Here is a 24,554-nt window from a genome sequence, read left to right on the forward strand (position 1 = left end):
GCACAGGCATGGGGGCAGGGGGGCACAGAACAACACTTAGACTATTCCTAACCAGCACACCTGTCAGACTGCGCCAGGGGTTTTGACATAGGCTAATAGCAGGAGTGAGCCCACATGGCCCCTGAGAACCCGTGATGGCTGACAGTGAACATCAGCACTCTATAGTCATGGCATCTCCCACATGCTCGTTGAGTGACACTCAGGTCTCCATGCTGTCAGCAGGCTCTCCTCATCCCTCCTCTCCTCATCTCTCCTCTCCCCCTGACAGCTCCCCTGACAAACTAACTGTCCCTCTGAAGCTGGATGGATCCTCTCTAGGCTCTAATTGTGGAGTGGAACATTGAATGTGGATGTGGAAGCGTTCCTTCACAGAGAGGATGTGGGGCTGAGATTTACACTGGCTGGACTCTGCTACAGTAGCCTATCGGGCACAGCTTGTGACTCCAGCCATTTGTCAAGATTTGCGGGAGAATCTGCCCTGTTTCCACCCAGACTGATCTTAGCTGCCGATGGCAACCTCTCCTGGAAGGAAAAGTAGAATGCGACTTGTTAGAATGCAGTAAGCCTATGCCCTTATCCTTCTGTATCCGAGATGGAGGCAAACACCCCAGAAAACAATTCTCTCACTTCACACTGAGGGCCCAGGGGATCAGTCTTGTTTCCTCTGGTGTTGTTTTACTTTGAAGCACCTCTCCCCTTCAGTATCAGCTGATGTTGGTAAAGGGAGACAGGCTGTTTTAGAACATCAAAGAAGCAGCCCAGCTTTAATCAGCACTCCAGCCTGAGCACGAACAGAAGCTATCTCTGGATAGGAAGATGTGGTAAGATAACATTAGCGTCTCTGTGCTGTGGTGTTAGCCCTGATTAGTGTAAGGAATCTCTTCAGTGAGGTTGGCGTGTCCAAATTAGTCTTGGTAACAATACAATGTGCAAATCACTTCCAGTGCCACCTGAAGCCTTGAGGGGAGGAAGGATGTGTCGGCACAAGGCTTATCATGTCAGAGGGAGGTGTGTTCCTAAAAGAGATAGCATTATGTGTGTGTGTGTGTGTGAGTGAGAGAGAGTACAGTCAAGCAGCAGCATCCTCTTCCTGTGCTGCCTGTCTCAATTGGCAACCCTCTCTCCTTCTCTCCCTCCCTTTCTGCCTCTCTTCCTCCCTCCATCTCTGCTCCCTCTCCCCATTATGGCGGCAACAAAATAGAGCTACTTAATGAATCAGAATCTTTGTGAGCCCGTACTCAGTAATCATATCACACTAAACTGAGTGACAACTTTTTTTTCTTCTCTCTTAAATGTGTTAGTGCTTGGGTTTGTTGCTAATCTAATGACATACCAGTTCCTTTCAGGATGCTCCCCTCCAAGCCAGAGATAAGCTCAAAGTGCTCTTTGTTGAGTGCATTGGCATGAGGATCTGATCAGCTGTGACAGGAAGTACCCTGAGAGCATGTGATGTCTACATGTGCTCACTGCTCTAACTCTCCTGTTTAAAGATTGGGCTTTTTGAGCTTCTCGTCTTTATTTGTGCGGTGTTGCTTAAAAACCAATTAGGAAATCTTGCTGTGAGTGGCGCAGTAATGATGTTGTTTTGGCCCAAAAGCCAGACTACTTTATTACCAAGGGACCGAGGAAGGAGGGGGGTGATAGATCAAGGCTTTACTGTCTGAGCTGAACAAGTTGCCTCTTCACCATACTCAGCCTTGTACTCTTTTTGTTTCAGGAGTGCACCTGGGAAATAGACCACATCAGCCAGCAACCTACAGCTATTGGTGAGTACTTATTTTGGGGTTACTACTTTCCAGCATTAATGAGTTTCATTCTCATGGTTGTTATAGATGTGCTGCTGTTGTTTAAACTAGGTGGCTTTATTAGATGGGAAGGTGGGATCAGGGGCACATCTCAATGACAATGTGTGCTTTTAAAAAGGCTGTTAGTCATATCCTCTGTCATTGAATGTTCCGGTTAAGCTAATTAATCGGAGCTATGCACATCTCAACTCAAGGCTCCTCTGTGCTGTAGTCTTTTCTGTTTGAATGCTCATCACTGTCCTATGATCCTACTGTTTACCATGTGATGTGTTGCCGTTGTGAGAGAGACCTGTAGGGCACAGGGCATCCTCTGGGACCACCTGGGCTCTCTGTAGAGAAGTGTGATATTGACACGGAAGAACTGTGTGAGGGAGGGGTAGATGAGGATGCACAATGATCGAGGAGGAGGAGGGAGGTATCGTGGGAGAAGTCTTTGAAGACGTTGCAGGGCCGAGGAGAAAGAAGAAAACTAATATTTGATCAACCCAAAACGCTGTGAACCTCTTTAAGGCAACCCTCTCCTCGTCACCTATTCATCTTCAGCTGGAATATTTATACACAGCCATCCTTTGAGATAGACTGAGCAACAGTTACATTTTTTAGAGGAGAGGACCAAGCTGCCTGTCAGTAGCCTTGCAGGTCGCTTCACAGTGGGAGTCGTGGGTGACTGTGGTATTACAGCTGCTAGACCTTTAGCTTGGCAGTCAGACACTCAAACATCCAGTCATCATACTAGTATCTCATGGTGTGAGTAGGACCATAGCAGCATAAGGCTTTTGTATCATTAAACAGAATGTGCAATAACTGAACTGCTCAAGCAGTGAGGTAGACCGAGAACATGTCAGCTATACAATACTCTATATTTGCCTGGCTACCCAACCTCCTTGCTCCGGCCAAACGCTACGCCACGCCCATGGACGTTATTTTCTTCTCCGCAATGAGTCTGGATCTGAGTACCTCCCCGGCAATTTCAAGAACGCAAACACATTCTGACCATTCTGATTGGTCCCAGAAACCAGTGGGTTGGGCCAGAGCCAGAACACACATGGGTAAAGCGGCGTTTTGAAAATGTGTCGTTGGCTTTGATAATCTGATTGGTTAGAGAGTACAACACCCCTCATTGTGACGTCACCACAAACGACTTCAACGATGACAGTCTCAGACCTGAAGTATGTAGCGAACATAGAGCAGTGGAAAAATTCAGTTTGAGTCTTCAGGCGAAGTCAGCTGTCATTCTTCTTCTCATGATGTGACATTTCATTTCAAGAGTAGTTCCATATGGTATAGGAAGAAGAAGCACCATGTTGATGTGTACTCTGTTACTGTCAGAGCAGAGAAGTGACAATAGTAGGTGAGACACCTCCAGGAGGAGGAAATATGTTATTGTCATTGAAATCCTGTATGTTATTGTCATTTCATAAAATTGTAAATGGATACATTTGCATTGTAAAATATGTTATAGAAATGCTGATCAATATTTTATTTTCGCTTTTGTAACACGTCATTAACATTATTCAAACATACTGCACTCATACCCACAGAGGTGAAAAACAGAACAAACTATGATTGTGGTCCTGCTTGCAGATTGGCCGAGGAGTGTTCGAGCTGGAACAATATTGTGCCAAGGATGGAATGAAATGTTCACATCTGTTTCAGTATCACTTAGCTTTCGATTAACATGCCCTTGACAGAACGACGGTTAGCCAGTTTGGCTCTGCTTCGTGCCCCACAACATCCCTAGTCTTGCCATTAGTGATGACATACCATCAGAGTTGGGTAGTAATGGATTACATGTAATGTAATCCATTACATGCAACAACAAAAAAATCCATTACTTTACCAGCAAAAATATTGTAATCAGATTATAGATACTTTTGAAAAACGATGATTACTGCTAGGATTATTTACAAATTCATACAGGGTGTTTGCAAAAATAATCTTTGATACCTTGCTGTTTTCTCAATTCTGTCAAATCAGCATTGAAAAAAGGATTTAAAGTTTGTTCCGCTTGAGCGAATCTGACCACAAGTCAGAGACCACTAGGATGACACACCAAATGCATTTGATGGATCGCAGGAGAAGGGCAGGAATAGGCTTTTTTAGGCTACAGTCCAAGCTATGTCTTCTACAGGTGTGACTGCTGTCGGCATCCAAAGATTATCCAACTTGAATAAACGCTTGGAGGTAAGGATGACAGCAGTGCTGTAGCCTAGAGGGCGATACGGATATCACTTGTTATTGATATCTACATTGATGTGAATCACACTGCTGCTCACTCATTTAGCTATTTACACCTTACAGATTGTGGTTGTGGATGGCTGTGCACAAATGTATTCAGTTCCTTCGGAAAGTATTCAGACCCCTTGACTTCTTCCACATTTTGTTAGGTTACAGCCTTATTCTAAAATGTATTAAATTGTTTTTTCCCCCTCAGCAATCTACACACAAAATATCACATTTACATAAGTATTCAGACCCTTTGTAAAAGCACCTTTGGCAGTGATTACAGCCTTGAGTCTTCTTGAGTATGACGCTACAAGCTTGGCACACCTGTATTTGGGGTGTTTCTCCCATTATTCTCTGCTGATCAAGCTCTCTCAGGTTGGATGGGGAGCGTTGCTGGACAGCTATTTTCAGGCTTCTCCAGAGATGTTTGATTGGGTTCAAGTCCGGGCTCTGGTGAGCCACTCAAGGACTTTCAGAGACTCGTCCTGAAGCCACTCCTGCGTTGTCTTGGCTGTGTGCTTAGGGTCGTGGTTCTGTTGGAAAGTGAACCTTCGCCCCAGTCTGAGGTCCTGAGTGCTCTGGAGCAGGTTTTCATCAAGGATATCTCTGTATTTTGCTCTGTTTATCTTTGCCTCGATCCTGACTAGTCTCCCAGTCCCTGCCGCTGAAAAACATCCCCACAGCATGATGCTGCGTGCACCATGCTTCACCATAGGGACGCTTGGCATTCAGGCAAAAGTGTTCAATCTTGGTTTCATCAGACCAGAGAATCTTGTTTCTCATGGTCTGAGAGTCTTTAAGTGCCTTTTGGCAACCTCCAAGCGGGCTGTCATGTGCCTTTTACTGAGGAGTGGCTTCCTTCTGGTCACTCTACCATAAAGGCCTGATTGGTGCAGTGCTGCAGAGATGGTTGTCCTTCTGGAAGGTTCTCCCATCTCCACATAGGAACTCTGGAGCTCTGTCAGAGTAACCATCAGGTTCTTGGTCACCTCCCTGACCAAGACCCTTCTACCCCGATTGCTCAGTTTGGCCGGCTGGGCGGCCAGCTCTAGGAAGAGTCTTGGTGGTTCACCACTTCTTCCATTTAGTGATGGAGGCCAATGTGTTCTTGGGGACCTTCAATGCTGCAGAAATGTTTTGGTATCCTCCCCCAGATCTGTGCCTCGACATAATCCTGTCTCTTGAGTTTTACGGATAATCCCTTCAAACTCATGGCTTGCTCTGTCAACTGTGGAACCTTATATAGACAGGTGTGTGCCTTTCCAAATCATGTAAAATCAATTGAATTCTCCACAGGTGGACTCCAATCAAGTTGTAGAAACATCTTAAGGATGATCAATGGAAACAGGATGCACCTAAGCTCAATTTTGAGTCTCATAGCAAAGGGTCAGAATAATTACGTAAATAAGGTATTTCTAAAAACCTGTTTTCTCTTTGTCATTATGGGGTATTGTGTGTAGATTGCTGAGGATTTTTTACATTTTAATACATTTTAGAATAAGGCTGTAATGTAACAAAATGTGGAAAAAGTCAAGGGGTCCGAATACTTTCTGAAGGCACTGTATGTGTATTTTAACCCAATAATGGTTGAAATTAAGACGTTTAAGCTGCCTATCAATCATTGTTGTGACCAGTGGACAGCCAGTGAAAAATGCGCACTTCCAACAGCTGCATAGTGCGGATCCCAGCCTATAGAATAAAAGTTTGATTGTGTTCCTACCTTCTAAACTCCTCCATGGTATTGTGCTCCATACTTTCAACAACTAGCTTAATTTAAGAAGACCACGACTGGTGATTTTATTGCTCAATCTAATTTGTGCTGATTCAAAACAAAATATCCATATGCTCAAACTCGGACACTTTTGACAGATAAAGGGGCAATACGTAGTTGCTACATCCATTTTTAGACTTATAAATTAATGATATACTGTATACTCATTGATTCTTAAAGAATATAACTTATAAATGCCTCATTAGTTCAACTGTCACAACCCATGAGAACCCAAAATATAAGCTTGTTTTAATCCACTGTTTGTAAATGTAAACAAACACTATATAGCCTCAAAACATGGTTAAAACGATACTTTTGACATCATAGATGGTCAGACCTTGCATCCTTAGCTCTGTCTATTAGTTTGAGAGTGGTTACAGGCCCATCCCTCAGCTTTTTACCAAAACAGAGTCAGGGTGGCCCTTGGTTATTGTTTCAACTGTGGATTCTCCCATTAAACAGCTGTAAATTATCGAGATATCAAAGTGTCACCAACAACAACAAAAAATAAACAATAGGCCTATAGAAAATGCAGCATATGGCATTAATCTTTCACATGCAAATAGCACTTTTTGGTAGTGCTCAAGGCATGCCATTCCATGAGAGCAGCATTTATTTTTCAACTCGAAGCAATGAGCCTAATCAGTCCTCCATGACAACAAAATCATAAACAGTTTTTGGGTTATGCTCAGGTAAAACAGTTTGGCTAATCTATATTTCCATATTTCCAAGTGCTATTCTTGAAGATCAAGGGGCATAGCCATGGGAAGTAAGGGTGCTGAGGATGCTGCAGCATCCCCTGAAAAATCTGAATTCAAAAACAATGTTAATACAATTATTGTATTTTTTTCCTCATAAGAGCAGTGCACTGGGCCTTTACTAGTCCTGTATATTTACTAGTCCCCCCCATACCCCCGTCAGCGAAAAAAATCACTCCACCCCCAAACGTATTCCCACAGCTATGTCAAGGGGTATTACACTATTTGGAATGACTGGAAATCTGGCAGGCTTTGGTTTTTTAACCTGATCCTATTATTATCTGTAGTAAAATGAAGTGGGTTAGAAGCCTACATAACCAACCCATAAAGTCAAATCCATTTATGGCCAGCTATGTAAACTCTAACATTGATTTATCCTGCAATAGATGTTGTTCAATTGTTTATATTAATTTTTGTCTTCTAGTGCCTCTTAAGTGGAAAGTAATCAGATTACGTTACTGAGTTTGGGTAACCCAAAAGTTACGTTCCTGATTATAATTTTGTAAAGTTAACTAAACGGATTCCATTTAGAAGTAACCTACCCAACCCTGCAGACCATGGCCTCTTGTTTATTACCACATTAGGAGAATCAGATGCATACACAGGAAATTGAACTCTAATTGAAGAAAATGTAACTCTGCCAGAGAAAACATTTGGTCCCAGTCTAAAAAGAGTAAAAGGTACTCTGGCAACAGTGAGTTCTTTTTTCAGAGTTGTATATGCTCAATTTAGTGTTGATATTTAACTCTGCATCATTGCGTTTCACTCCGTACAGTATTAATTGAAAATAACTGTTACTTTTTTAATTCTCTGCTGTGTTGTTCAGTACTCTAGAGTAATGTTTACAATATAATCCAAGAGTTAATTCAACTCCTATGGAGTCAAACTCAACACTGTTTGGGGGTTTATATGGTCCCATTTAAGGTGTAATGAGTCATGAAATATTTCTTGTCATATTATGGGGGCTTACAATGTGACATCCAATCTCTATTGCAGGACTCATCAACTACATTCAGCCGCGGGACAATTTTTTTCTTGAGCAGATGGTCAGGCGGCCGGAACATGATTACAAATAATTTGTAGACTGCAAATTAACCACAATAAGACCAAACAGATATAATATTTGACTAAAATATAATCATTTCAAACTTTGCTTACATTTGTATATGGTCACATATATCTCTCTGTTATGCATGGGAATACTTTGGAACAGATGTCCAAATTCTAAATCACTTGTAGCTGATTTGCTGTTTGGATTTTTTACAGTATTTTATGTCCAACAATTAATAAAAAATACACTGAACAAAAATATAAATGCAACATGTAAAGTGTTGGTCCCATGTTTCATGAGCTGAAATAAAAGGTCACCGAAATGTTCCATATGCACAAAAAGCTTATTTTTCTGAAAAGCTTATTTTTCTGCAGGAATGTCCACCAGAGCTGTTGGAGGAGAATTTAATGTTCAGTTCTCTACCGTAAGCTGCCTCCAATGTCGTTTTAGAGAATTTGGCAGTACGTCCAACCAGCCTCACAACCGCAGACCACGTGTAACCACGCCAGCTCAGGACCTCTACATCCGGCTTCTTCACCTGCGGGATCATCTGAGACCAGCCACCCGGACAGCTGATGAAATTTAGGCATATTTCTGTCTGCCATGAAAGCTTTTTGTGAGGAAAAACAAATTCTGATTGGTTTGGCCTTTCTCCCCAGTGGGTGGGCCTATGCCCTCCCAGGCCCATCCATGGCTGCGCCCCTGCCCAGTCATGTGAAATCCATAGATTAGGGCCTAATGAATTTATTTCAATTAACTGATTTCCTTACATGAACTGTAACTCAGTAAAATCGTTGAAATTGTTGCATGTTGCGTTTATTTTTTTGTTCACTATAAATAAAAATAAATAAATACATTTTTTGGGGCTCAGAAAACTTGGGGGGACAAATAAAATCACAGGCCACCAGTTGGGGATCCTTGCTCTATTGGTATCAATTTAAGAGGGAGGATATCCAGCAATTGTACATCACCCACATCAGAATGTATGTCGGAACAGGGAGGAGAGTACTGTTGTTAGAGATGACCTACATCAGGCCTCCCAAGTGGCGCAGCGGACTAAGGCACTGCCTCGCAATGCTTGAGGCCTCACTACAGACCCGGGTTCGATCCCAGGCTGTGTCACAACTGGCCGTGACCGGTGCACAATTGGCCCAGCGTCGCCCGGGTTAGGGGGAGGGTTTGGCCGGGGGGGCTTTATTTGGTTCATCGCGCTCTAGTGACTCCTTGTGGTGGGCCTGGTGCCTGCAGGCTGACTACGGTCGTCAGTTGAACGTTGTTTCCTCCGACACATTGCTGCTGGCTTCCGGGTTGAGAGGGTGGGTGTTAAGAAGCGCGGTTTGGCGGGTCATGTTTCGGAGGACGCATGACTCTCCCGGGCCCGTTGGGGAGCGATGAGACACAATATCCTAATTGGATATCACGAAATTGGGGAGAAAAAGGGGGTGTAAAAAAAGATGACGATTGTTACGATTGCAAGAAATCCAACCGTTAATAGATTAGATTAATTTAGGAAAATACATGTTACATATAATTGTGTAGCATCAGATCAAAAACAATTAATGTACTTGCAAAAACACAGATATTGAATCAAACAATTTAAAAAATCTACCTGCAACAGAGCATGCTGGGAAATATGACAATTCTCCATAGTTTTAACTCCCTGTCTCTGATTACTCTTACACGGAACCCAAACCGGCTGTGCGTGTGCGCTATCATGCATACATTTATTTTGCCCTCCTACACCAAACGCGATCACGACACACAGGTTAAAATATCAAAACAAACTCTGAACCAATGAAATTAATTTGGGGTCATGTCGAAAAGCATTAAACATGTAAGTCAATTTAGCTAGTTAGCTAATTTGTCCTGGGATATAAACATTGAGGTGTTATTTTACCTGAAATGCACAAGGTCCTCTACTCCGACAATTAATCCACACATAAAACGGCCAACCGAATCATTTCTAGTCATCTCTCCTCCTTCCAGGCTTTTTCATCTTTGAACTTGGTGATTGGCATCTACACTTTTACCATGACAACCGGCAAAACATTTTGTCTTTCAATCACCCACGTGGGTATAACCAATGAGGAGATGGCAGGAAATCAGTCAATTTAAATAAATTCATTAGGCCCTATAAACCAATGAGGAGTTGGGAGAGGCAGGAGTTGCAGCGTGATCTGCGTCAGAAATAGAACGGACTTCTATTTTAGCCCGTGGCAACCCGCGAGCAGTGTGGGTGCAATAATTGAATAACATGGATTTCAAAATTTATTTTGCGACGCTAGCGCACGGTCTGGTCAGCATGTTAGGGCGTTTTCACACATTTGAGCTATAGTTTGAGTTCCACCATTTGTTGCATTATATATTTTTTAATTTTGTCCATTTGGTTTCACAGTGCCAAATGTAAAACAAACTAAAATTAATAAACAAAACATGTATGTCATTTTTTTATTGGACAAAAATGACGAAGTTAAATCCATTTATGATTAATTATCATGAAGGATCACTTGTGTGTCCCAATCTTAATATTACATTTTGCATGTCCCAATCTTCATATTATTTTATCTTTGGTCTTCTAACAACATGCGGGAGGAAACATCGCAAAAGCAGCTCTAACTGCGACATGGAAAGGCTTATATTCAGTAGGTTATATTCAGTAGTCTAAATCCCCGGTATAGCCCCCGTCTCCTCTAATCTGCATCGGATGTGCTCATAAATGTGCTGCTACTCACAGAATGTTTCAGATATATGAAGTTGCATCAAATGCTCGCAGTCAAACAAACAATAAAAAATAATATGCGACTCAGGTTCTTTTCCTGTGTTTGGTCCTGACAGCGTTCTTACCTACAGCAAATCGCACGGTACAAATTGAATGAGACCGAGACCACTCTTTTTGAGCGAACCACCGTGCGTTGTTTAGTCCGGACCCGAGTGCGGATAGAGTGTTCACACCAGTCCAAACGAACCAAACTAAGGGGATAAACTCATTAGAACTTCGGAAAAACCGAACCAAACCAATTTGGTGTGAAAGCCCCCATAATGTAGTTAAAAGTACTCAGTCCCAATCAACTCCAGTTATCAATACTAAATCCAGGGAGCATATCACTCTGTTGAGGGTTAAGATAACTCAACTCAAGTACAGTCAATTTAACTTTAACAATTTAACAAATGTAACTTTAATCTCTCCTTGATCTACAGTGTATCCAGATATTTGTGACATGTGACCATAAAGAACATAATCAGGACAAGTTCTCCTATTTACATGAACAATATGATTCGGGTGGTGAAAATCTGTCTCCCTATTTCCATCATCCATATTTCCGCTCGCTTTCAGCCAAAAAGCCCATGATTGATTGAGCACTAAAGAGGATTATTATTGGCTGAAAGGGAGAGGAGCTGTTGTGGGTTGCTTGCTGTACCCATGGAAGCAGAATGGCAGGCTGTGATGTGGCCCTCCAGAAGGCTGTGTTTCTGAGCCAGATAGCACTATGACGGGGCCCAAGACTCTGCCTGCCTGTCCACTCTCAGTTTCTTATCCTGTTGGCCTATAATCTCCTTTCAAATAGTTCCCATCCGTCTGCATGTCACTGATAGTGTATGGGAATTGCACGCGTGTTATGAGGCCCATGCTTCCATATAAGACACATTTTGGGCTGACTGCATTTGGCGACAGAGTCACTCGTGTGTTTGGAGTCTATCATCTGTTGAAACAGTGCTTTACAGATCATGATTAAAAGCTTGAATAACTGAGGAGATGGCTGACATCAACATCTAGCTAGTTTAATCTTTGAAGGCCATGAGACCCAAGTGTAAACTGATGATATGCTACTCACTATAATGATACGTTTCTAATCCTCTGTGCATTCGATGCCAAGGAATCGTATTGACTGTGAAGTGTGGAAAGAAAGTGCCCTGGCCTGTCATCATGTATGCTGTTGAATATGGAATCAACTCCTACCATTTTCCCAAGTGATATTTATTTGGGACTACTCTAAGGAGAAATAGACTTCTTGAATAGCCTACACCCCTCTTCATAGTCAGTTTTTCAAATTAACATTTTTCCTTGCTGACTATTTTAACTTTGTATAACATGATGTGTACAGCTTGAGTTGGCTGTTGTGTGAGTATTCACCCATTGTTGTGTGTGTGTGTGTTGTTTCTGCGTGTGCAATAGTGTGTGTGTGTGTCTGAGTATATGTGTGTGTGCTGTCTTGCATATCCTCTTGCTTTTAGTCATTTAGGCAATTTAGTCTCGCTGAGGACACAAATGTTGTATCTAAATGAATCAGATCCTCTGGGAGAAGCGTAAACAAACAGAAGGATAATTTAATATTTCAGACCATGCAAATCACGCCTGTTTTTCTGTTGAGGCGGAGGCAGTTCCAGTTCCATAGCCTGACCGCAGTCTGCAGACACTAATAGGAATAGTGATGCTCAGGGGCAGTTGCTAGTGTGGACATTAAAGTGTGTCTAAGTTTGCTCAACTGAATAGAGGGTTTATATACTAGTACAACCTTTCAGCTGTAGCCCCTTTATACTAGTTGTGAATCCCAAATAGATCTCTGATTTAAAAATGCAGTTATTCATTGTAATTTCGACCTGTTTCTAAGCAAGTATTTAACAAACACCCAAGCAAAGGTGCTCCCTCCTTCTTACAATGCTTGTAATGTCAAGGTCCTCTATTATTATGAAACATTTACCAGATGTGGTGATGGCACGACATACATGCCCAGAAGGGAGGATGGGTTTATAGAGGCAGACTGAGTGGAGCTGCAGAGCTTTGTGATATAAGGCGATTGCAATCAGAGCCCAGTAATCCATCCATCCAGACCTCCAGCATCATCAGTGGAACAGAGACAGAGCTACCGTACAGTATGTCTGGCCAGAGGGGTGAGGACGTCACTTGTTCCCACCAGGGACTCTGTAGTTTGTTGCGTTACAACAATCTTTAGCGCCAGGGGACCCAAATGCACACTCTGATGTGATGTTATGCCTTGAGATGGTTGGGCAATGTTAATATGCCACCATTTCCTCTGTTTAAGCACTGCTGCCTTCGCTCCTGTTTCCTTCCTCATCCGTCACCGCGCCTCGCCTTCCCTCGCATCGTTTTGTTCTTCTTTAATCTATTCTGTGTTTCATCCCAAGATGTATGACTCAGCCAATTTGAGATGCTGTGACTCTCGGAGAAGACGATGCGTTTTAAAGGCAATGGTGACAGAGTGAAACACAGGCTTCATCTCAGAAACAAGTGAAACCTTTCATCCAGAAACTCCAAACTGGTGACAGCAGCAGCACTGAGAGAAGCCAGATACTGAGCCATGTGCCTAAAGTGGATGGGCGGAGATCCTGTAGATAGATCTGGCTCTCAGTCTCTTTTCTGTCTCCGTGTCTTCGGTTTGGAAGCTATTGAATAGTCAGTGTTTGACTTACTCCTTTCACCCTGTCCTGTACAGTCTTGTCTTCATTCCTGATGGTCCCTGCCATCTTCATCTCTTCTTCATTGGTCCTTCTCTGTGTTTGTAGGTTGTAGTTATTGCAATGTAGTTAACACTGGCTATTGGCTACAGATGCTCATGCACACTGACAGCTCTGGGATCAGCCATTAGAGACTCCTGCTGCTAGCAATCTGGAGGAGAGCATGTAGTGTCTCTAGAACAGGCATCCAGAGTCTGCCATGTACATCAGAACAAAACAAAGCACGTCCAGCATGTCCAGACTGTCCTGGACATGCATTAGCACACCTTTGATTCAGGAATCTGGGTACTGTTGAATGACTGCCCATTAAAGTAAGGCATTCTGTTCCTTCTAGCACAGCTTGCAGGGAGTGATGGAGATTGGAGAGGTCCCAGAAGAACACAGGGCTTGCTAAACCACCACCCCTTTCTTAAAATAGCTTTGAATCATGCATTATTCGTACTGGGACTGCCAGTGCTGTCAAGCAGCATTTTTCGTGGTGCTTATTGTCTCCCCTTGATTACTTCAGGCCCTGCAATTTGAAAGGATTCCCTAAACTCATTTCCATAGCTTTGTGTTTGTTATTGGGGGATGTATCTACAGTGAAGAAACGTTAAAGGATGCTTATTACATTCTGTTTCTTCTCCTCCTCTGTGTTAGAATTGGTAGCTGACTGTGTTCTGTTGTTGTTGCTGGCTGTTGCCGTGCATTCAGAGAGAGAGAACGTGGCGACGACACTCCTCTAGAGATGGGGAAGTAGATTTCAATCTCCCAGCCTGCCTCTCTCTATGTCACGCTGTGTCCCCTGGGCCCACTAAAGCGTGAAGGATGCTGGGAGGGGGGGGGGGGGGGGGGGGCTGACAGGTCCTCCAGAACCTGCCACTTTGTCAGTAGTGACGCAACAGCCGCACACGCTAGTGCTACACGTGTCCCTCTTATCGATCAGGATCGATATCTTCAGCTAACAGGGCCACACCCAGAAACAGAAACACGCACTCAGACACACACGTGCATACGCACACATTCACAAGAATACAAAGCCACATAAAGACATGCACTCAAACTGATACACAAAAAGAACCAGACAACCATGGGCTGGGCTGATAATGGAATCCCTTCCTCCATTTTTCTTTTGTTCTTGTTGATAATGGACCATTCTCCTGGATGATGAATGGTTAAGCCTCAGCCTCTCTAATGTCCAGCGGTGAGAACTGGAAGGGCCAATTCACTCATCAAATGCACAGACGGTGTTTCGCGTAAGATGTCAGGGTTCATGAGCACTGTGTGTGTGTATGTGAAACATGATAAGATGTGTGTAGGAATGCTTATCTGAGTGTGTGTGTGTGTGCGTGCATGCATGCAGCATGTGTGTGTGTGTGTCTGTGTGTATGATGTGAAGGCTGATGAATAATTGATCCCTGGCTTTCCATGTGGAGGCTGTCAGTGACTGAAGTCAGGAGTTATTTCATGTGTGGATGGCTGCTACCAAACTGCAGTACTAGGCCCAGTCATTACTACTGTGGCTGTGGGTTTGATAAGGCAACATTTACTGTCCTCCCCCTCCTCATATCGCTGGGTATTGAGGTGTCATCGAATACAATGAACATCACTACTTTCAATTACTCTTATTAACATTATTTTCCTCATCCCTGTCAATTCTGTCTCTCCCATTCTTTCTCTCCCATTCCGGCTCTCTTCTGCATATGAAAGCTTTGTTCGTTCCAAACAAACCTCTGTATAAAGGAGAAACTACGGTGACAAGGCCCTCCATATACCATCAGGTCAAACATGTATTACGATTTATGTATTACATAAACATTCATTCCAATCGACACAAATCGCACAACAAATCCATGCCAGGTTACGCATACCTAGTACGCTATGAGATGTGCTGTGTACAGATGTAGGATCTTAATTTGAGCTAGTTTGCTACAGCAGAAAAATAATCCTGCAACAACAGGAAATGTGAATTATTATGTGGATTATAATTAATGGACATTTTTGTAGGGGTTGATACCTTTTTTCGTAAGGGAAAATCAAGTCTAAAATTTCTAAGTGGAAATTACAAACTTCAGAACACTTGCAAGAAATTTCTCCTGCAACAGGGTGATCAAATTAAGATCCTACACCTGTACTATAAATCCCCTAGCTAATGGTGTTTCAAACCTGTGTAATGCAATTTTCTTGAATAGCGTTCTCTAATTGGCAACAACTTAGTGTTAACTGCTGTTTTGGTTGTTTGTGTTGAACTATGTATTCTCCAGATGAGTGCTGCTGTCTCTCTCCTCTCTGTCTCACACCTCCTCCTCCTCCTCCTCCTTCAGTGCTCTCCAGGGTCTATTCCATTGGCTTCCCTAGTATGATTTATGACCATCCTTGCCTCTCATAGGCTAAAAGCATGGACCATGCCGTGGTGGAGGAAATATGTGAAATGGCACTGATCACCGGGGGATTATGATTAGAATGATAACGATGATTGTAATGCCACCTGTTTGTACATACAGTATAGCCTACGACTCCCCATAGTATCAATATGATCACAACCAGCGATACTATCACACGTCAAAACATGTTGATGTCACAGGTTAATGTACATAACCTTTTGGGCTATGAGGTTATGATTGTATGCCATATTGCTGTAGGCATACTAATTTGGTTCTCACTTTCCCGAGCAAATGTCGACAAGTTGGTACACAGTAAGAAACGCTCATCTGGCTGAAACTGTATGTTGTATTAGAGCTGAGAGGTCAGTGGCGGGTGGTGCAGGTGTCCTGTTTCATAGGACTGGGAATTGCCAGGGACCTCAAGATACAATATTATCACAATAATTAGGCGCCGATACGATATGTATTGCGATGCTCACGAATTTGAATGAGTCCTCTAACTTCAAGTCTGAAATTAAGAGTTAAGATCCAGACTGTTGGTTCTCTTCTCATTATTCTGCTGCTAACCCCTCTGTAACAAATCAAATCAAATGTTATTTGTCATATGCGCCAAATACAACAGCTGTAGACTTAGTGTCAAATGCTTACTTACAAGCCCTCAACCAACAATGCAGTTTTAAGAAAATGAGAGATAAGAGAATATTTACTAAATAAACTAAAGTAAAAAAAAAAAAAAGTTATATAATAACAATAACGAGGCTGTATACAGGGGGTACCGGTACCGAGTCAATGTGCAGGGGTACAGGTTAGTTGTGGTGAATGAGGTAATATGGACATGTACTGTAGGTAGGGGTAAAGTGACTATGCATAGATAATAAACAGCAAGTAGCAATAATGTAAGAAAAAAAAGAGGGGGGTCCAATGCAAATAGTCCAGGTAATAATTTGATTAATTGTTCAACAGTCTTATAGCTTGGGGGTAGAAGCTGTTAAGGAGCCTTTTGGACCTGCACTTGGCGCTCCGGTACCACTTGCCATGATGTAGCAGAGAGAACAGTCTATGACTTGGGTGACTGGAGTCTTTGAACATTTTTGGAGCTTTCCTCTGACACGGGCTAGTATATACAGTTGAAGTTGGAAGTTTACATACACCTAGGTGGGAGTCATTAAAACTTGTTTTTCAACCACTCCACAAATTTCTATAGTTTTGTCAAGTCAGTTAGGACATCTAATTTGTGCATGACACAAGTATTTTTTCCAACAATTGTTTACAGACAGATTATTTCCCTTATAATTCACTGTATCACAATTCCAGTGGGTCAGAAGTTTACATACACTAAGTTGACTGTTTCAATTAAGTCATGGCTTTAGAAGCTTCTGATAGGCTAATTGACATAATTTGAGTTAATTGGAGGTGTACCTGTGGATGTATTTTAAGGCCTACCTTCAAACTCCATGCCTCTGCTTTACATCATGGGAAAATCAAAAGAAATCAGCCAAGACCTCAGAAAAAAAATTGTTGACCTCCACAAGTCAGGTTCATCCTTGGGAGAGATTTCCAAACGCCTGAAGGTACCACGTTCATCTGTACAAACAATAGTACGCAAGAATAAACACCATGGGACCACGCAGCCGTCATACCGCTCAGGAAGGAGACGCATTCTGTCTCCTAAAGATGAACGTACTTTGGTGCGAAAAGTGCAAATCAATCCCAGAACAACAGCAAAGGACCTTGTGAAGATGCTGGAGGAAACAGGTAAAAAGTATCTATATCCACAGTTAAACGAGTCCTATATTGACGTAACCTGAAAGGCTGCTCAGCAAGGAACAAGCCACTGCTCCAAAACCGCCATAAAAAAGCCAGACTACGGTTTGCAACTGCACATGGGGACAAAGATCGTACTTTTTGGAGAAATGTCCTCTGGTCTGATGAAACAAAAATAGAACTGTTTGGCCATAATGCCCATCGTTATGTTTGGAGGAAAAAGGGGGAGGCTTGCAAGCCGAAGAACACCATCCCAACCGTGATGCACGTGGTTGGCAGCATCATGTTGTGGGGGTGCTTTGCTGCAGGAGGGACTGGTGCACTTCACAAAATAGATGCATCATGCGGATGGAAAATTATGTGGATATATTGAAGCAAAATCTCAAGACATCAATCAGGAAGTTAAAGCTTGGTCGCAAATGGGTCTTCCAAATTGACAATGACCCCAAGCATACTTCCAAAGTTGTGGCAAAATGGCTTATGGACAACAAAGTCAAGGTATTGGAGTGGCCATCACAGAGCCCTGACCTCAATCCAATAGAACATTTGTGAGCAGAACTGAAAAAGCGTGTGCGAGCAAGGAGGCCTAAAAACCTGACTCAGTTACATCAGCTCTGTCAGGAGGAATGGACCAAAATTCACCCAACTTATTGTGGGAAGCTTGTGGAAGGTTACCTGAAACGTTTGACCCAAGTTAAACAATTTAAAGGCAATGCTACCAAATACTAATTGAGTGTATGTGAACTTCTGACCAACTGGGAGTGTGATGAAATAAATAAAAGCTGAAATAATTCATTCTCTCTACTATTATTCTGACATTTCACATTGTTTAATAAAGTGGTGATCCTAACTGACCTAAAACACGTCATTTTTACTAGGATTATATTGCAGGAATTGTGAAAAACTGAGTTTAAATGTATTTGGCTAAGGTGTATGTAAACTTCTTACTTCAACTATAGGTCCTGTATGGCAGGAAGCTTGGCCCCAGTGATGTACTGGGCCGTACGCACAACCCTCTGTAGCACCTTACGGTTGGATACCGAGCAGTTGCCATACCAGGCGGTGATGCAACCGGTCAGGATACTCTCGATGGTGCAACTGTAGAACTTTTTGAGGATCTGGGAACCCATGCCAAATCTTTTCAGTGTCCTGCGGGAGAATAGGCATTGTCGTGCCCTCTTCACGACTGTCTTGGTGTGTTTGGACCATGATAGAATTTTTTTTCCTTTATCCCAAGATTTGGAAGCGCTCCCAAACACTGGCCGAATCCTCCATCAAATATGATTAAACTGAGGTTATCCTTTCTGAGTCCCAGCCACACGTTTTCATTTCCCACAAAAAAGCTAAGCAAACATCAAAGCAAAACTGTTTATTTATAGTTTGACCAAGCCTCTTTTCTTCTAAAACTCTTTTGCTGTGTCTATCCTTGGTACCATGGGCTCAGTGTCTCCAGCATGTTACGACCCACTCAGGGCAGCTGCTCAAACCCCAGATGGCTGACAGGAAAGACCAGATTAAAACATGCGACTGCAGTGACAGCTCTTTGTGTGTGTGTGTGTGTGTGTGTGTGTGTGTGTGTGTGTGTGTGTGTGTGTGTGTGTGTGTGTGTGTGTGTGTGTGTGTGTGTGTGTGTGTGTGTGTGTGTGTGTGTGTGTGTGTGTGTGTGTGTGTGTGCTTGCGTGATGCAAGTGACAAAGATGGAGTAACCAACAAAAAGCTTGAAAATAGAGAATAGCAAGAGTGAGACATACTGAGTAAAAAAGAGAGAGATGAACAGATCAAAACATAGCTGGAGACAGGGAGGAAGTATCTGGTGCCTGCCACTGTGATTTCCCTTTCATTCTCTGATCCTGCTCCCAATTGCTCATTCAGATACACACACATTCATTTTCTTGACAGTCAAGGCCACTGTCCTCATTGTTTTTCTTCCTTTTTACTCCTTTTGTCTTGAGTCATTTTGAGGCCATCTGTAGCATACATTGTGCCCAGTGTCAGCAGCCTGAGAGGGGGTGGTGGTGGTGGGCAGTGGGTAATGGGGGGTCCTGCCCAGGGCTCTGTGTGTTATTGTTGCCAAGTGGTCAGTGGTGTCGGGGGGCCGGGTTGCAGCAGGCTGCTGTTCACTGTGTGTTAGAGTGTGGGTGTGCGTGTCTGTGAGGTACAGGACAACAGATGTGTGTTTACGTATTGCTGAGATGATGATGGACCTCAGCTTTTACAACGGGCACTTCCTCTCTATGTAACGATGATGAGCGCAATAAACCAATAGCATGTGTGCTAATAACCCTGTACAGCCATAACACCTCAATGTTTCTCCTGTGTTCTCTCTGGCTCGTCTGCATGGAGGGGATCCAGCTGGCAGTAGCAGGCACCGATCAAACCTTCCGTGTTAGATGGTCCCCAGTACCTCTCCCTCAGGGGCCGAGCGCGCTCTGTTTTCAGCACCGTGGAGCGGAGCTGTCGTCAGGCAGACTTTGAAGAGCGCCGGAGTTCTGTACTGATAGGTAACAGAAAGACCCCCTTCAGAGGCACAGAGGGCTTCACGGTCACAAAATGACCACACCGTACCCTCAATGGTATAGGAGAAGCAGAATGTAGATGGGCTATATTATTATTATTATTATTATTATGTTAGTTTCAGCTCTTATCTTTGGCCAGCCTCCTCATCCGTACCCTCTGGGTCCTTTCCGTCTTATCTTACTCTGCAGACATTGAAAGGTATTCATGATACTGGTTGGCTCGCTGTCCATCCGGGAGATTAGCAGGTGCTGCAATGCCAACGGTTGGCTGTCAAGCACTGGAGGGAAAAAAACGCTGAAGACCTACCTCAACTGTGTGTCTGGCAGCAAGATGCGGGTCTTAGCCAAGACGTTTCAGTTGGTTAGTTGTGTCCTTCAGGGAATTAATTAAAACCATTGTACTCAAACCTACTTTCCTCTGAAAGGTTAATTCAACCTTTTCATTCTCCCTTCAGGCACCCAGTAACGAGTTGGCCACTCTGTCAACCATTTTGGTGTTAAGGTTGGAAAAAAGGCTGTTGAATATAAATACAATTAATCAGTGAAGTGTCTAGCACATCAATGAAGGAGCGATGCGTTTGAGGCTGCAGATCTAGACTGAGGGTAAAGCATGAGGGCTTTGTGGTGTGGCTGGGGTCTATCTCAGGGGTGACCTGACCCATGAAAACAGAGTTGCCGTGGTGACTGGAAGGGGGAAGGCATGCCAGGATCCTGGCGGTAGTGCCAGGAGGAGGGTTGGGCTGGGTGCTTGTGTTAGGGCCTGTCCTCTCTCCCTGTCTCCCTTTCTTTATATCTCTTTCTCTCTCTCTCTCTCTCTGTCTCTCACCCTCCTCTCTGTCTCTCTCCTTCTCTTTCTCTCTCCTCTCTCTCGCTCTTCCTCTCACTCCCTCTCCCTCTCTCCCCCTCACACTCTGCCTCTCTTTCTCTCTCTCTCTCTCTCTCTCTCTCTCTCTCTCTCTCTCTCTCTCTCTCTCTCTCTCTCTCTCTCTCTCTCTCTCTCTCCCTGCAGTATGTGGGAGGCTGGGGAGAGAACACACTGAATCTCAATAAAACTGAGAGATGTAGCCTTCCCTTTTCTCGCTCAGCACAGACGCAACGGCTTTCTTTCCTCGACCGCTTCTCATTCGCTTGCAGCATAACTATGTGATAACAATACATCACTGGTGATGTAAAACCTAAATTGAACCACAAATTGTTATGGTAGTTTAATGTAATGACACATCCTTTCCCGGATGGATAGAGAAGTGATTCATTAATCCAGCTACAGTTACTGGCACTAAGGAGGTGACTTTACCGTGGCTGTAATCAAGGACGGTGACAGAATAATAATGGCCATGGTGAGTTGGTAAAAGACCTTGAAGTCAGATTGGAGGCTCATTCGTTAGGGAAGGAGGAAGGGCTTGTGCATATCGTAAAGCTGTCGGAAGGGAGAGAATAAGAGTTCAGTTTCCCACTTTGAGCACTGACACAAAGCCCGAACTCTGTGTTAGATTTAGTGTCAGGTAGGTGGCTCACAACACTTAGTAGGGATGTAATGATACCAGTATCGTGATACTCAGGCCTAATGTTGGAAACAAGCATCCATATGTTGTCACCCCGAATCACGTTGATTTTCCAAGCTATAACACACAATATGTTACATACTGTAGGTTTTTAAAGGACCGAAGAGTTTAGTCTGCTTTGTGTTATCCTTTTTGTCATGGAAAATGAGGTATCGTAGTATCGCCATACTGGTATTGTGACGACATTAGCACTTAGATTGGACATATTTTCAGAACCTCAAGAAGATTGGGATGTGTGGTGTGGTGTGGCGTGGCGTAGAGAGAACAAAAGATAACCTTTGAGAGAAAACAGTCTGTTTTGTGAAAAAACATTATGGTCTTATTTCTCTGAAGTGTAGACTGTGCTGAATGCCCTTTACCAAAGCAGCCTTTAATACAAAGTACAATTTTACTCAGGAAGTGGCAAGCAGCAGGTAGCCAGGACTTCATCTTTAAAAGCAAAAGATTCCTTCCACTGCACTTTGTTCTCTCTGTGAGAACTCAGAGGCCTTTTTCACTGCCCATGAAAAGTTTCTTACTTCCTTTCAAGAAGACATTTAAATTCATCAGACCTAAAGCTATCCGTTGTGAGTGATACTGATACAGAAAACCAGCCTGTTTAAGACTTGGAGATGGGAGTGAAATGTGAAGTGTATATTCATTCAGAGCAGACCAGAGCATTACAAACACACAGCTAGGTCAGATACTTAACCCACCCAGTGTGCGTGCCGTGTGGACTATTGGCCTCAGACAAATGAACTTACTCCAGAGGAGCTTCTCCCTGAATTTCTCCTTTTAAAGTCTCATTTTTCCAGCTGACTACATTTCGTGACTTTAATTTAATCTTTAATGACTCTGGCATGCTTGATAAAGTAAGTCATTAAAATGTGTTGTAAGGCATCAGCTCACCACTGTCCAACAGAAGAAGGGGTACAGGCCCACTAGTGCTGCTCTCTTCTCTCCTCTCTGCTTTACATTTAGAGGACCAATAGCATCTAGAAATACCCATGTAACTGATTTTTCAAAACCGATTTGTTGCAGTTAAATACCATGATGATGTTTGCCATCCCATCCCCATGACATACTACTTTAATGATAATGAGCTTATTAGTGATGACATCAATATAGGGTACAATTTATATTCCAAGAAGTTTGTGATGTGACATGCCTTTTGACTATGCTCCGCTGCTTTAATTTCCAGTAGTTAAATCCATATGGCAGTACTTATCAGCCAACGATATGCTAGAGAGTTACTGTAGCTAGCGTTGTAAAGCACCCTGGAAAAACACTGTGGGCTCTGCTCTGTTCGGTTCCACCATTGTTTAAGCTGGTTGTTTGCTTTGCTGGAATAAACACAATGGGCAGCACTTAGGGCTTAAGGTACAGCCATTAGTATTCCTCAGGCCTCTGCTCCTCACACAGAGTGATGTGGTGGTCCCTGCCTTACTGAATGCCTCCCTGCCTCGCTTCCGTCTCCTCTGCCCTAAGGCACAGGAATCGGCAGGGACCCAGTCCAAGTCCCCTCACTCGTGGGCCACGGAGAAGAGGTAAATGGAGGCATTTGTCAGCCAAACAAGGAAGGCGTCACAGACTATTTTGAAGCTGTAGCTCTTCCACAGATATACTTTCAGTAAGTCTCTTCATACGAGGAAGCCAGTGAGTGCTCTTCCCCAGCTGAGTCTCTCTCAAATCACTCTATTGAGATGCGGCATGGAGTCTGAGCGCTGAGCGAACCGGGCTCTGCAGGAGAGGGATCATCTCACGGGGACCAACACCCCCCCTGCTTATCACGCTCTCCCTTGTTCAGTTCTCTGCTCATTACCACCTGATTGGCTTTTTTGTGTCCTTCATTCACCTGCAGGACTGTGTTCATTCTCTTTTAGTCATCTTGGTACTGGTAGCTTATACTGTACCAGGGAGAAGAGGTTCACAGTGGAATGGTGGTGCAAGGACTGATAATGACCGTATGGGTCCATGTATTATAATTATATTATGACTGAATCTCAATGTGCTATGCTTTAACCTTGATGGGCCAGTGGCAGGGTGAAATGAGTGTCTCAGTTTGTACCATCACCATGCCCTGAGGCTGCTGCAGTCATCATGTAGGTTCACCTCTGCACTGGGACCTCAGCTGGTTCACACTAATGACAGCTTTCTCTCTATCGCCTGCAGGAAGTTGTGTGCCTGACTGGAACTCAAGGGCCAGACAGAGAGCTCTAAATTTAACAACCCCCCCCCCCCCACACACACACACACACACTAGGGCTGCTGAAGAGGAAGACAAATCTTCCCTCAATACGCCTACCTTGCTTCCTGTGTATGTACAGTATATATGGGAATATTACACTGACTTAATTATAGTCTACTATAAATCTACATGTGTTTATTGATCAGTCAATCCAAGATTTCACCTGGAGTGAAAATATTTCAAGGAAAACCATGTGAACAATGTTCATAGTAAAGAAGTAAAACAATAACCATGGATGCTAACTGTAATGATGATGCAGGGAACATACAGTTTGTATTAGATATCTGTCTATAGATGCTGTCTGGGGATAATTGGCCTTCAAGGAGTTTTCGCCCAATCAGGTGCTGTGTGGAACCTATTGTTTTATTCATATCTCTTACCCAAACATATACAGTTCCAGTCAAAAGTTTGGACACACCTACTCATTCAAGGGTTTTTCTTTATTTAATACTATTTTCTAAATTGTAGAATAATAGTGAAGACATCACAACTATGAAATAACATATATAGAATCATGTAGTAACCAAAAAAGTGTTAAACAGATCAAAATATAATTTAGATTTTAGATTCTTCAAAGTAGCCACCATTTGCCTTGATGACAGCTTTGCACACTCTTGGCATTCTCTCAACCAGCTTCACCTGGAATGCTTTTTCAACAGTCTTGAAGGAGTTCCCACATATGCTGAGCACTTGTTGGCTGCTTTTCCTTCAATCTGCGGTCCAACTCATCCCAAACAATCTCAATTGGGTTGAGGTTTGTTGATTGTGGAGGCCAAGTCATCTAATGCAGCACTCCATCACTCTTCGTCTTGGTCAAATAGCCCTTACACAGGCTGGAGGTGTGTTTGGTTAATTTTCCTGTTGAAAAACTAATGATAGTCCAGAGTAAATCACAGACCATGTCACCAGCAAAGCACTCCCACACCATCACACCTCCCCCTCCATGCTTCACGGTGGGAACCACACATGCGGAGATCATCCTGTCACCTATTCTGCGTCTCACAAAGACACGGCGGTTGGAACCAAAAATCTCGAA

At 43.3% G+C, this 24,554-nt stretch overlaps 1 protein-coding gene across 3 annotated transcripts in view; it reads left to right on the top strand.

Moving 5' to 3' along the window:
* The window catches only part of LOC139562792 (amyloid-beta A4 precursor protein-binding family A member 2-like), an 82,683-nt gene that overhangs the window by 23,242 nt on the left and 34,887 nt on the right, over positions 1-24,554 (top strand). For all 3 annotated transcript variants that reach the window (XM_071380838.1, XM_071380841.1, XM_071380839.1), the window contains exon 2: positions 1,718-1,766. The gene's annotated coding sequence lies outside the window, so the exon portion shown is untranslated. The remainder of the gene's footprint in view (positions 1-1,717; positions 1,767-24,554) is intronic.

This window comes from Salvelinus alpinus, chromosome 33, assembly GCF_045679555.1.
Source record: "Salvelinus alpinus chromosome 33, SLU_Salpinus.1, whole genome shotgun sequence".
NCBI lineage: Eukaryota > Metazoa > Chordata > Actinopteri > Salmoniformes > Salmonidae > Salvelinus > Salvelinus alpinus.